The sequence below is a fragment of the Apodemus sylvaticus genome, chromosome 18 (assembly GCF_947179515.1).
Source record: "Apodemus sylvaticus chromosome 18, mApoSyl1.1, whole genome shotgun sequence".
Classification (NCBI taxonomy): Eukaryota; Metazoa; Chordata; class Mammalia; order Rodentia; family Muridae; genus Apodemus; species Apodemus sylvaticus.
The window spans coordinates 13778962-13791507 of record NC_067489.1 but is presented as its reverse complement, the minus strand read 5'-3'; positions in this window follow the sequence as shown (position 1 = coordinate 13791507).

Sequence of the window (12546 nt, the reverse complement as noted above, 5' to 3'; positions counted from 1 at the left end):
GTCCCACTCTTGGCTCCATGTTACAGGCTTCCATACAACCATAGAATCACTAAAAAGTATGAAATTATATTTGGTGCATCTCCACATAGGGTATAGAATATATAAATGAATTTCAAAATGATGAGCACACGTAAATAAAAGTTTTTTTTTTCAAAGTGGTTAGTGTGTGTACATGAGACAAGAGCATGTTCTATGAGATTAATCGATACCAGAAGGTACCGGAAGATATCCAACTAGTCTATCACCTATGTATACATGGAAGTCATGGCTAGGAAAGAAAGCCCATCTCTGGAGAAGTGAGGAGGAGGCTGCCATGGACCTGTAATTGGAAATCCTCCTGGGCAGAGAGCATCTCTTAGCAACTGCTTTCCATCTTTGCATGGTATTCATTGAACAGATAGCTTTCTTTTTCTGGTTTGACAACTCTTACAAGCTCTGTCATCACTGCTATTTTTATTACACTTTTTACCTATTTATTTGTGGGTGTACATGTATGGGTATGTGAGAGGTATGGTGCTCCTGTGGAAGTCAGAAGGAAACTTTTGGGAACTGGTCCTTTATGCCAACCATGTGTATCCCCAGGGCCAAACTCTGGTTCTCAGCCTTGGGAGCAAGCACTGCTACCCACTGAGCTATCTGGCATAGTCTCATCTTATTTGAGGTAAATGTTTTCATGGACAACCAGAGCATTTCCAGATTAGGCCACCAAACACATTTTGAGATTTTGTTTCATTGGGACATTTTATTACAGCTTTACTAGCTGGACACAAATGCAAGTCCTACTTGGAAACACAAGAATGTGACTCATGAGGACCCCGTTGAGGGCTCCATTCCTTACTTGGGTATGTAGTACTTTATGTAACTCCTCCTTTCTGCCCATGCCCACACTCTCAGACTTATTTCCTCTGACCACCTCTGTTTCTCCCAACCCTCTGTCTAAGCCTTTCTAAAACATCATTAACAAAATACCCAGCCGTGCCCTACAAAAATTTACAATTAAATATGCTAGCAATTTGTTTCTAATTTTGAGCTTCATTGAATATAGGTATTGAAATAGATGTAAACTTTAGAGAATTGACTAAAAATCATTCTTTTAACCTATATTTTTCCCTTGAAATATTATACTAAATGTTTGCTCAGAAAACAGGAGTATCTGGATTTTGATAAATTTAACGTGGATGTGTGGTAAATTGGAGGTATATGGAAGGCAAGTATCATGTAAGCTGATTTGTGAATTAATGCTCTCACAAGAATCTCCGTGAGTATTCTTCTCTTTGACTCTGTCTCACTCTTATTTGTTTAATCACTTAATTTAAAAGATGGCATAGAATTTTTATGGAATAATTTTAATGATGATTTTATACATGCTGCAATTTGCTGAGCCCTGACTCTTTTGACAGTGAATAAGGATGGCCTGTAGAGCTCAAACATCTCTGGTTATTAGATTGATTAGAGTTGGAGAAAGCACACATGTATGTGCCAGGAGGAATAATCCACTGTGAATTCTCATTGAACTCATCACCGGTAGCAATGTGAGAAGTGCAGATTCAAGTCAGACTGTTTGCCTGTCAACCATCATTGTCTGCACCTTCTTATTCCAGCAGCATTATAGTACAAGACAGCATCTCATTAAATAGATGCCTGCATCTTTTATTTCAGCATCGTAGGACAAGGTGGCATTGTATTAAAGAAATTCCATGAGCACAGGCATATGAAAACTTTCATTTGGTAAAAGGTTTCAGCATTTTCTTGAAAGTTCACTGGGTCAGAATGAACTGTGGCTTTTCCAAGAACAAGGCTCATGGCAATGAACTCTACATCATCATTCTGCCTCTCTGCAGTGTTTTCTTCTTTCCCTATTCCTGAGTGTAGATTCAGCATAGTTCTGGTATGCTAATGACCCTGGGCAGAGAGAGAGAGAGAGAGAGAGAGAGAGAGAGAGAGAGAGAGAGAGAGAGACAGAGACACAGACAGAGACACAGAGACAGACAGAGACAGAGAGACAGAGAGACAGAGACACAGAGACAGACAGAGACAGAGAGACAGAGACACAGAAACAGACAGAGACAGAGAGACAGAGAGACAGAGACAGAGAGAGACAGAGACAGGAGAATGATTACAGGAATGAGGATTTAAAAGCTTATTTAGTTTTTATTTGAGGATTAAAATATATTTCTAAGACAGATTTCATTGAGAGCTAGAGTCCTTGCTTTGTATCATATTCATATAACATTTTATTCAAAAACTTTACTGAGCACAACTCTTCAAGTGTTCTTCCTGCCTGAGTTAGGATGATGTTACTCTGAGTGACAGGTTGTCAGTATCTGCACAGCTAGGCTCTTTCCAGGTGCTGTATCACCATCCCAAGCCACGCTGGTGGATCTGAAAGTGATTAGCAATACACATCCCTCCCCAGTGTCCGTATGTCTTTATCTGTCCTATGACAGTTGTCTGTAAGTTGTCCTATGACAGTTGTCTGTATTAGATTGTCAAAGATTAACCTGATATGGCTTAGGAAAGGTTGAAGGACATGCAGTTTCCATTGGGGCATTAACATATCCTTTCCCTCAGAATAAACACATTTAACCTATCCATCCTCCTCTCCATTCCCATATTGACTTCTTACTCTCTTATTGTTAGCAGTGTGCCAATTCCTCACCTATAAGTGGGCTGACTAGCGCGGGTGTACTTCTGTCCCCATGTGGCAATGGACTCACTTCCTCACTGACTATTCTTCAGAGAACACTGATTTTTTTTTTTCACCTTGAAATGTCAGGTATTCTTTCCAGGTCTCATAAAAAATAAGGTCCCAGTGGCTAGGGACGGGAATAAGATGGTCTAATGCTTTGATTTTTATGCTAGGGAATGAATCTTTGTCTCTAAGTGCCCTCTCTGCCTTCTGGTCACCTGGAAGGGGCAAGGGGCGGGAGCAACTTCATCTGGGAGCAGAGCAAATGTCACTGTGGTGGGCGTAACTTTTGATGAAAAGAGTGATTGCTCATCCTGTGACTGCATGCTTGGATCTAGTCTTTTCTGCCTGTTGGCCTGACCTGGATACTTTGAAATTTTGTTATTCAGGCATTAAACACCCATGAAAATGCTCCTGAACAATTTTCCAAGATGGGGTGACATTAGGGTTTAAGCAACTGTTAAGGCTAGCCTGAAGCTCTGTGTTTCTGAACAGGGCGTGTTGACTGCTCCGTGTGCCCAGTGGAGCACCTTTACTGACATCTACATGTTTGGGATTCTCCTATCCATTTGGCTGTTGTGATATTTCTGCATGTGATAGAGTGTTTCTGTCAGAGACTACAATCTTCACACCTGTGACCTCAAAGCTGGACCACCCATCTTTTCTCTCTCTTGCATGTGGTTTTCCTAAGACTGCAGAATTGGTCTTAGTACTACTTATAGCTCTCCTGGTTCTTCAGATCCTGGTGTGGATCCCTGTCGATTCTGCTTCTTCAGGGAACCCAAACTGAGTTGTGAGTAGTGTGAGAGTGTAGCCCAATAATTCTAGAACTTTCTCCTTATATTTACTGTGAGAACTTTGAGTTTGGTGTCATCCCTTTGCATAATTTTGTGTGGAGGAGCAGTTAAGAAGAGACTGCAGGGAGTAGCTACCTGTCCCCTTTGCACGTCCTCTATGTGCATGTGTGCGTTCAGACTTACACAAACACTTTCATACATAAGTGTGTTAATTCTAGGATCCTTCTGTGTTTCCTGGAAATAAACTATAATTTTTTATCATCATATTAATTTGAGCCCATAATGGTGAATTCAGTTTTAATATTTATTTATCTTTGAAGATGTATAATCCTAAGTACTATGGCCTGTTTATAAGATTACTCACATTTATTAAATTATAATTTGAAGATTCATATTGGAGATTACTCAGTGGTTTTTAGGTGAAGGGAGTTACTGTTGTCTTCTCAGAGGTTATATGAACATCTGATTTCTACTGTGGAGCTCTATGTACTCAAGTTCATGGGTAGATGTGATGCTAGGCACTACAGAAGAGCTTGGAAGTGTTTAAATAACCCTTTCATCTTTGACTAAGGTGTCAGAAACCAAAAGAAAAAAAGATATATCCTTGTGAAGAAGAGATATATACTTGTAGAACCCATTGTTTAATATGTAAGAGATAAAAAGTAATGGTTTGACAAAGATGCATTGTTATTAATATAAACCATATAAAAAGGAAATAGTTATTAGTCTAGTCGATTAATAAATGCAAAAGAGAACAGGTCCACACAGCCAAGAATCTTCACATCACAAACACCAAACACACACACACACACACACACACACACACAGGTCCAGAATACAAATGGACACACCCACTTCCAACACTTAATTTTCGATTGAAAGTTGTTCAGTACATTCATGGGGTTGCTCTAGGTATGTTCTTGATGTGGGGTGAGCTTCACTCTGATCATCGCTGTGAGCCCAACCTCTCTTTTCCTCTAGTGCTTGTATACTGAGTCAGTGAACTCCGAAACCTTTAGTCAAGATCTACCTCTACAATCTGCTGTACCTCACACCAATAGCAGGTTACAGTTTAAATAAACGCTAAAGGTTTCAACCAGGGACAATTATGGTCTTTCATCTCTTTCAGACTCATTCTCATGGATCCTTCTTTTCCTTCCAATCAGAAGGGCAGATGCGGACTCATGGAATTCTGTCGAAGTTTTATACAGAATTCCTGTATTTCACAACTGATAACTAGGCTGTAACTCCTTTCTGCCTGTCTCCTCATGTTCCTTTTCTTTTTTATTAGCCCCTTGGGCTCACCCTTATATTCAGGGATAACCTTTCTGTCTTAAGGGAGCTTGAGAGTAGTTTTCATTCCATTTGCAATGTCCCTCTTGCCACGAAGTATGTGTTTAGGTATGATATATGGGAGCCAAACTTATGTCTATCACAATCTATAATTATTTCTATCAAACAAAACAACCACCATAAACTAAAAATTCGCAATCGGCCAATATAAAACAGGGCTTTGTGGACACATTCATATCAATCTGAGAAGTCCAAGGTTAAGTTCATTTGGCTGGTTCTAGCCAGATTTGTAGACTTGTACTTCCTGGTTCCTCCATTCATCCATCTCTCCCTTCCTTTCTCCTTTTCCTTCTCTGCCCAGTGCCTCACTGTTGGATAATCACACTGTTTGGTACACCTCTGGGCTCAGGAACTCCTTTCACAAAAGAGCAGATGCAGCACATACTCTCTGCTTTTGTAGGCTGCTCTGATCCAAGTCCCAGAGTAGAAACACTGTAATGACTGCTGCAAGTCTGCTATGTCTCGTCCACTCTGGACAGGAAGATCAGAGAACTGAATGGTGAAGGATGGAAAGATACAATCCTCGAAGACTCGACAGTGGCTCCCTTGCTCCTATTGGATTTGGGGGACAGAAGTAAACTGTCTCCTTCAGGAGAGTTCTTGGGCCCTGCCATCTACTAGATCTGAGACTACCCTGGGGCTGCTTCTGTCAGTCTATTTGACAACTGAACACAGGACGCTATATGGCTTAGACAGATCCTAAAGATAGTTCCCTCTCAAGTTCAATAGAAGGATGCATGAAAAACCTCTGTCTGTTTCCCCAATGACAGTGGTGTATCTTGACAGAGTCACTTGCAGGGGACATGACTAAGTGCTTCTACCATGACTTATCTGTCTCAACTCTGTGCTGATATTGACTGGAGCACTATCTATGTTCTGAGATCAGCAGGAGCATTGCCAGGGTTCTTTGCTTTCTAAGCGTATTTCCTTGTCTGAGTTCAAATGTATACTGTGGCACGTAAAAAATAAAATATCATCAAGCAAGTATTCCCTTAAGTGGCCCATAGCTCTTCACCTTTTCAAGTTCTCACAAATACAATGCAAACCATTAGACAGTTAGAGGCAGAGCTGGAGGTAGACAAAGGATTAAAAATAAATTATCTCTGCTCTTTCGTCTTTGTTAGCAGGGGAGCCATAGAGAACACAGGACTCGGAGGACTGGGGCCCTGACTGATAAGCCTGCTGATGGGATTCTGGCCTAGTCAACATATCACTTTCTTCTGAGGTCTCTAGTGAATGCTGTCAAATTAGCAGGAGCCACTGCAACACGTCAGCTGGCAGGTGAATCTTTGTTCCGAAGAATGACAGCCCCTAAAAGCCACTCTGACTTCTCTCACACCCCACGGGTGGGTGTTGACATTCTGTTGTCAATGCAGGAGGAGATGCTCTGTTCCAGCAGGAACACTTTGTAGCAAGTAGTCAAGCAAGAGGCAGAGAGATGTTGGAGGGTCTCTGCTTCTTTTTGCACCAAACCTTCTGCAGAAGAGATGCTTGGAGTATTTAGCTAGTGCTATGTGATTATGGTGATTATGATGGTGAGGACCATGGCACTGAGAAAATGGAATGCAGTGTGTGTGTGTGTGTGTGTGTGTGTGTGTGTGTGTGTGTGTGTGTGTGTGTTGGATATATATAGCAAGGGCCTGCGGGCCAATTGGCTTCAAGGTTCTATCTTTCTCTGCCTCATCAAGTGCTGTGGTTACAGGCACATGCTACTCTTCCTGGCTTTGTTTGGGTGCCAAGGATCTGAACTCATGCTCAGCATGCACATTAGCCAGGGAGCCATCTTCCTTCTCCCTACCTTTTAAAGCTTTTAGAGATGCACTTTCTGTTACATCTCTTCCGGCTGGGGAGAGAGCTCCCCGATGGGAAGTCTCCCTCCTTCCCTGACAGCTGGCAACCTCCTAGGTTTTGCTGCTCAGGGTACCTACTTCATTTCTCAGTGGGAAGCACATTGGCCAGGCTTTTGCTTTTCAATGTGTCTGTATTTTCTTTAAATCTGCATCATCTGCCTTCAGCTGACTTGTTAGCCCAGAGAAGGACATCAAAACATTTGCTGAGTGAATCCAACATGCGCCAAACAATGACATACATATTTGTACAGTTCCATGACTTTAAAGAACATGAAACTTTTTCTTTCTATCGACCATCTCAGTCCTTGTCTTTAAGTAAACACTGTGACAGCATGAATATGACAAGTTTTTCTAAGTATATTTGTTTTGAAATAGGGTCACATGTAGTCCAGGTCTGAACGTACTTTGCAGCTGAGTGTGGCTCTGGATCCTTTTGCTCCTCCTCCACCAGCCTGGGATTGTAGGTGTTAGACAACAACACATGCAGCCCTAAGTGTAGTTTATATTAAACATTCACAAAGGCTAGTAGTCTCCATAGGAGATAGTTTTAAAATAAATAAATAAATAAATATAGATAGATAGATACATAGATAGATAGATAGATAGATAGATAGATAGATAATAAAAATAAATTCCTGGGCCCAGGAGAGAGCCTCATTCTGACACCTCCCCTGCTCCCTGCTCTTTTGAGGTTCTTGCTAATTGAAGATGTATAGGACACTTCTGAGCTCCTGCCCATCAGAGCTTATTCACAGCACCTAGGAGTACTGTCTGTTTCCCTCCTGCCTGCTACTGCCACCGCAGGTCTGCCTCAGAGCTTCCTCTTTGTAATTATGGAGTGACATTATAATCTTTCCTGGTATCTGGCTAGTGAAAATGTTCTAGGGACATGTGTCATACCACTATTAACTGATGAGTGGGAAGGCCTCCTGCTTTGCCAGAAAAAGAACATGGGAAGATGGAAATAGTCTATTCTTTGGAGTTTTGGGATTGACATTCCATTTCCTACTTCTATGTGATGTACAGGCCAACACATACTGTGTGTTCCAGGGCCTTTATGCTCAGCATCAGTACCTAAACCTAAGGAAACATAACCAATTAGTCCATGGTTAGAAGTGATTATCCAATCATATAGGCAGAAGTAAGTATCTAGATGTATCCAGTGGGAGAGTTGAATCCTTCCATGTTGACAAACCTTAGCAGGCAACTCTGTGGTCTTCAGCCTGCCTTTATTACAGTGATGGCTTTTTGCATTGCTATCCCATTTCACTGTAATCACAGTAACCTCACTAAAGCAAAGAGAGAACGTGTCCTTGTCTGGGAATGACACTAAGAGTAAATTCTTATCACACATGCCAACATCAGAACCCATGTCTGTAGCTTCTCCTTTCAACAGAAAGGTAGGTAAATGCTTTTTATGTATGTATGTATGTATGTATGTATGTATGTATGTATGTATTTATTTATTTATTTATTTATTTTATGCAGAGACCTAAAAATGTGGAAGAGCTAACTACTCACACAAGGTTACAGGCCATAAGAATAGTGCCACTGGGTTTTACTTGTGAGGGAAGGGCCTTTGTGCTCCTTTCTCAACACAGACACTTAATTATCAGGGGTGGCACAAAGCACGCCTGGTTTTTTCAGTGTAGCACTCCTTTGTCCACTGGAGCGTGGTGACTGTTTCTAGGATCGACTGTGACAGTTATAATTACAGCTTCAGATTTTCCTGCCATCTTACTTGACTGATTCTCATTGCTTCCTCTAGCTCTGTCTTGTGGAAGATTGTATCATAGAATGAGCTGGTAGAGGGTTGTAGACGCAAGACTAGGCACAGTCCCTGGCTGCCTTCCTGGTCCCATGGAGATGCTTATGAGATGAGAAGACAAATGATCCTGTCTGAGAGAGTCACAGGATTCACTAACACCTGTGTACTGCCGGTGTGAATGTGTCCTCCACTCACTCAGGCAAGGTCCCTGGAGACCAATAAAAATCCCGCTTTCTGTGTTAGGAAACTGAGGCGTGGGGTCTTAGCCGTGTCTCCAGGGTCATATATTTTAAATGGCAGGGATGGGATGAAAGCTGGCGATTTTAATATGGACTATAGAATCCATTTTATCCTCTGAAGAGGCTCTCACTGTGAAGCTACTGACCTGAGGAGAACATTGGCCCTTGAGGAGGTGCCCTGGGACACTGCTGACACCACAGAGGAGGCTTCAGTTAGGGAAACTGATCCTATTGTCTCCCCTCGGTTTTCCCCAATCTATATGAAAGAATCCTCCTTAAACTAAAAATGGCAATGGGCGTAATATAGAGCAATCAGCAAATAGCTACTGAAATTTCAGGTAAATGAATGAACGGCTTTATTAATGTAGAGCAACATGGAATTAAGTCGGTTTTTAACGTTCCAACAGTTGAACCAACTGGAAAAAAATGGAGACAACTCAGTGAGCAGAAAATCCCTGTGTTGAAAGAGAAAAAGCTTAGTACCAAAAGAATGAAAGTTGCTTATTCTTCTCCAAAATAAATAAATAAATGAATAAATAAATAAAGATTCAGTCTACACTATAAATGATTGGGCATATTGGGAAATGACCTGTGGATTGCCATGGTCCTCAAGCATTTTTGATCTGTCTGCCTCTACTTTGGGAGTCAGGGTCACACTATTTTAATATGTACTGGAATCATGAGTTCACATGCAGGCACTGCGCCATCCTGAACACCAGAGTGAGTTAAAGCAACAAGAACAAGAGGTGCTTGAGGCCTGAGTGGATCTGTCAGCTGGCCTCACTAATGGCTCTTCTATAGTTGCCTTTGGAGCTGTATTCAACTCCGTGTGTGTCACTGTTTTGAAACATTTCAGAATTTGTCCTGAGCACACTGATTTTACTTCATTTCTTCCCCCTTTGAAATCACAAAGGGCTAACCTTCATTTTCTGTGCTAATGGAACACTAGTGAGGTTCCAAAAATTCTGGTGGTAAAGATTTGCCACATGGCTCAAGTTGTAGTTCTTATTCATTCTCCGGCTCAGTAACAACTTGCCCGTGCATCATGTGGTCTCCACGAGGTCTTTTTTATTTTAAAATGACCTCAAGCTTTCATCGGAATTATTGACTGTTTACAAACTGCCAGCTTGTCCCTCAGGGCAAGTGCTGAAGGACCCTACTGCCCATTATCCTGCCACATCTTGCCCAGAATTTCTCTGCACTTCCGAAGGCCTCTTGTGCCTGCTGGGATGCCCTCATTCATTTCTTAAATGCCATCAAGATGACATTAAGAAGGGCAAGTATGAGTTCCTGTTTGGGAAATGACTTCAAACTCTTCTCCTCAAAGCAATCGTTTGCTAGAGTACACGAATAATTCTAAGATAGTCGGGAAGTGCGCTTTGGTTTTCTTGGTAAATTTCCATTTCATTTCCATTACATCTCTTCATTTTGGAAAAGTGTCTTGTTTGTTATGGAAACACTCATTTTATTGTGATCAGAAACTCTGTATATGCATTATACATATACTTACATTTAATTAATTTTAAATGAGAACACCAATGGCTGTTTATATAAAATTTTAATCTGATTATAAGTGTGTGTGTTACATCTAACACATATATCACACACATGCATGGAGATTTTTAAAAATCTTTCTAGATATTTTTGATTGGATCCCAGGGTTTCAAACATGCTGTGTGTGTGTTTGTGTTCTGTGCTGTGGAGCAAATTCAAGAAAGTTAGAGGAAGATGTGTAATAGAGTCTCTAAGGCTTTCAAGATAGTAAACATCATAGGATCCTGGTAAAGGAATCCAGGCAAAGCATCATAACAGAGAGGACACCTTCTCTGGCATGTGATGCTCTAGCAGCTTAGATGGGCTCTTGTGGGCAAATTGTGAGGGCAGAAGGTAAAATTGCATACTATTGGTGAGTGGGTGGTATGTGCGTGGGAAGCAGGATTTCCTGTGGAGGTGGTGAGTCATGGAGTCAGGCGTACAGCTGCAGAGTTGTCTGACCTTAACTGTATCCTTAATCTGTTACCTGACAGTGCTCTAGATTTAAAGAGCAGAAACAGTAGATAGAAGGTAACACTAAGGGACTCCAAGGTCCAAGCAGGAAGAGAGGCTGTGTATCAGACCTCATGGAGGAATTGGAAGTAACAATAGGCTTCTGAAGAAGCCATGGTGTAGCAAAGGCACTGTGGCAGAGTATATGAGTCAGGTTTAGATGTTTAAATGCTATACCCTTCTTTTCAAGGAGAAGAGCCCAATCTTCACATCTCTAAGGTGCAGTTGCATGCAATTCACTTTAAAAAATGTTTTCACTGGAGATAGATCTGGGCAAATGTTAATTTGAGCTGGGACATCGCTAATTTCAGGAGCAGGAAGTGGTTTTTCTTTCCATGACTGTTTCAAATTGTCCAGAATGAGTTTGAGGGTGGAATCCATTATTTTCTATATACTAGAAGAAACTGGATTTAGCAGTATACCGTATTTAAACTGAGAAAGCATTTAAAGGGGTCAAAGACAACGTTATTTTTTTTTCTTTTTAAACCATTCTGTTCTTGAATAAGGTTATTTTTCCCCTTGGAGATACTGTAAACTAAGAAATACTTAAAGTATATCATGTAAAGCAATTGTAAGAAACCACTCTCAGGATTCACACCGAATCGTTGAGTGAATATATACACACAAATGCTTTCAGCCTAAACAGAAAGTCAGTATAGACAGCCTTCATCACTAATTTTCTTTTGGGATCCTCTAAGACACAAGGGCTTATCAGGCTCTCCACGAGTGGATTCTAAATCATTCAGTCTTCACAGCTCCTCACGCTGCTCTGTCAGCTGCAGTTTTCTAGTTCTCAACAAAGCCACTGCCCCTGCTAGGTACCTCTTCCTTCACTGCTCAGTGTCCGCCACCTCTTGGGTATCTCTATCTGTTCTTTTAAGTTGGACATCTTAAAAAAAAAAATCTCACATTTCCTAAAGGGCTCTTGTTGCTCTCTTTGGATTGTTGAAGTTCCACCTACTGATCTAATTTGAATACATAGGTCTCAAAGGCCTTTGCAAAGTTTGCAAATAAAAAGGGTTTTGAGACAGAACTGTTTATTTCACTTTGTCTCTTTATTGTTTGCCATTAGACCTGGAGGCCCACTGGCAGCTGGAATCAACATTTCTCTTAAAAAAGAAATGTGCAAATCATGTAGGAAACCATCAAGTCAAAACCTAATTTTCACAAGGAAAGCAAAACTATTTATTAGTGTTTGAATAAGAAATATGAGCTAAGCAAGCAGAGAAATGATATTCAATATAGAATCAAAGATATCTGAGAGAAGGCAAATGAGTCACAAGGTTCCCTTTAGACATAGGGTACACAGATGATATGTACAGATATGTACACACAGGTGATATGTATGGCTTGATCTGTGGGGAAGCAGGGAGCCTTGGGCCAGGGTAGGAGGATTACCAGTGAGATTTTTGATGCTATGACAAACACCTCAGGAAACCCATTAAAAAAAAAGGAAATAGCTCTTTCTTATCATGATTTTGAAGGTTTTAGCACAAGATTATCCTGCTCAGTATTTTGCTATACTGCACCAGAACCTCATGGGGGTGGAGCAACGCCCCACATTATGTCAGCAGGAAGCAGAGAGAGTAGTAGTCTTGTAATCAGCTAGCCTTTATTCCCTCTGTGCTCTCAGCCTGTTGTAAGATGCTGCCTACAGTCAGGAGAGCTCTTCCCCAACCACAAGCTAATGCCTTCTAGAAATCCCCTCGCAAAAACATCTGAAGCAAACTGTGATAACAGCCCAGGCAGTTCCCAATATGATCAAGTGTAGGCATCACAGACCAGGAATTTTGCTGATGGTCAA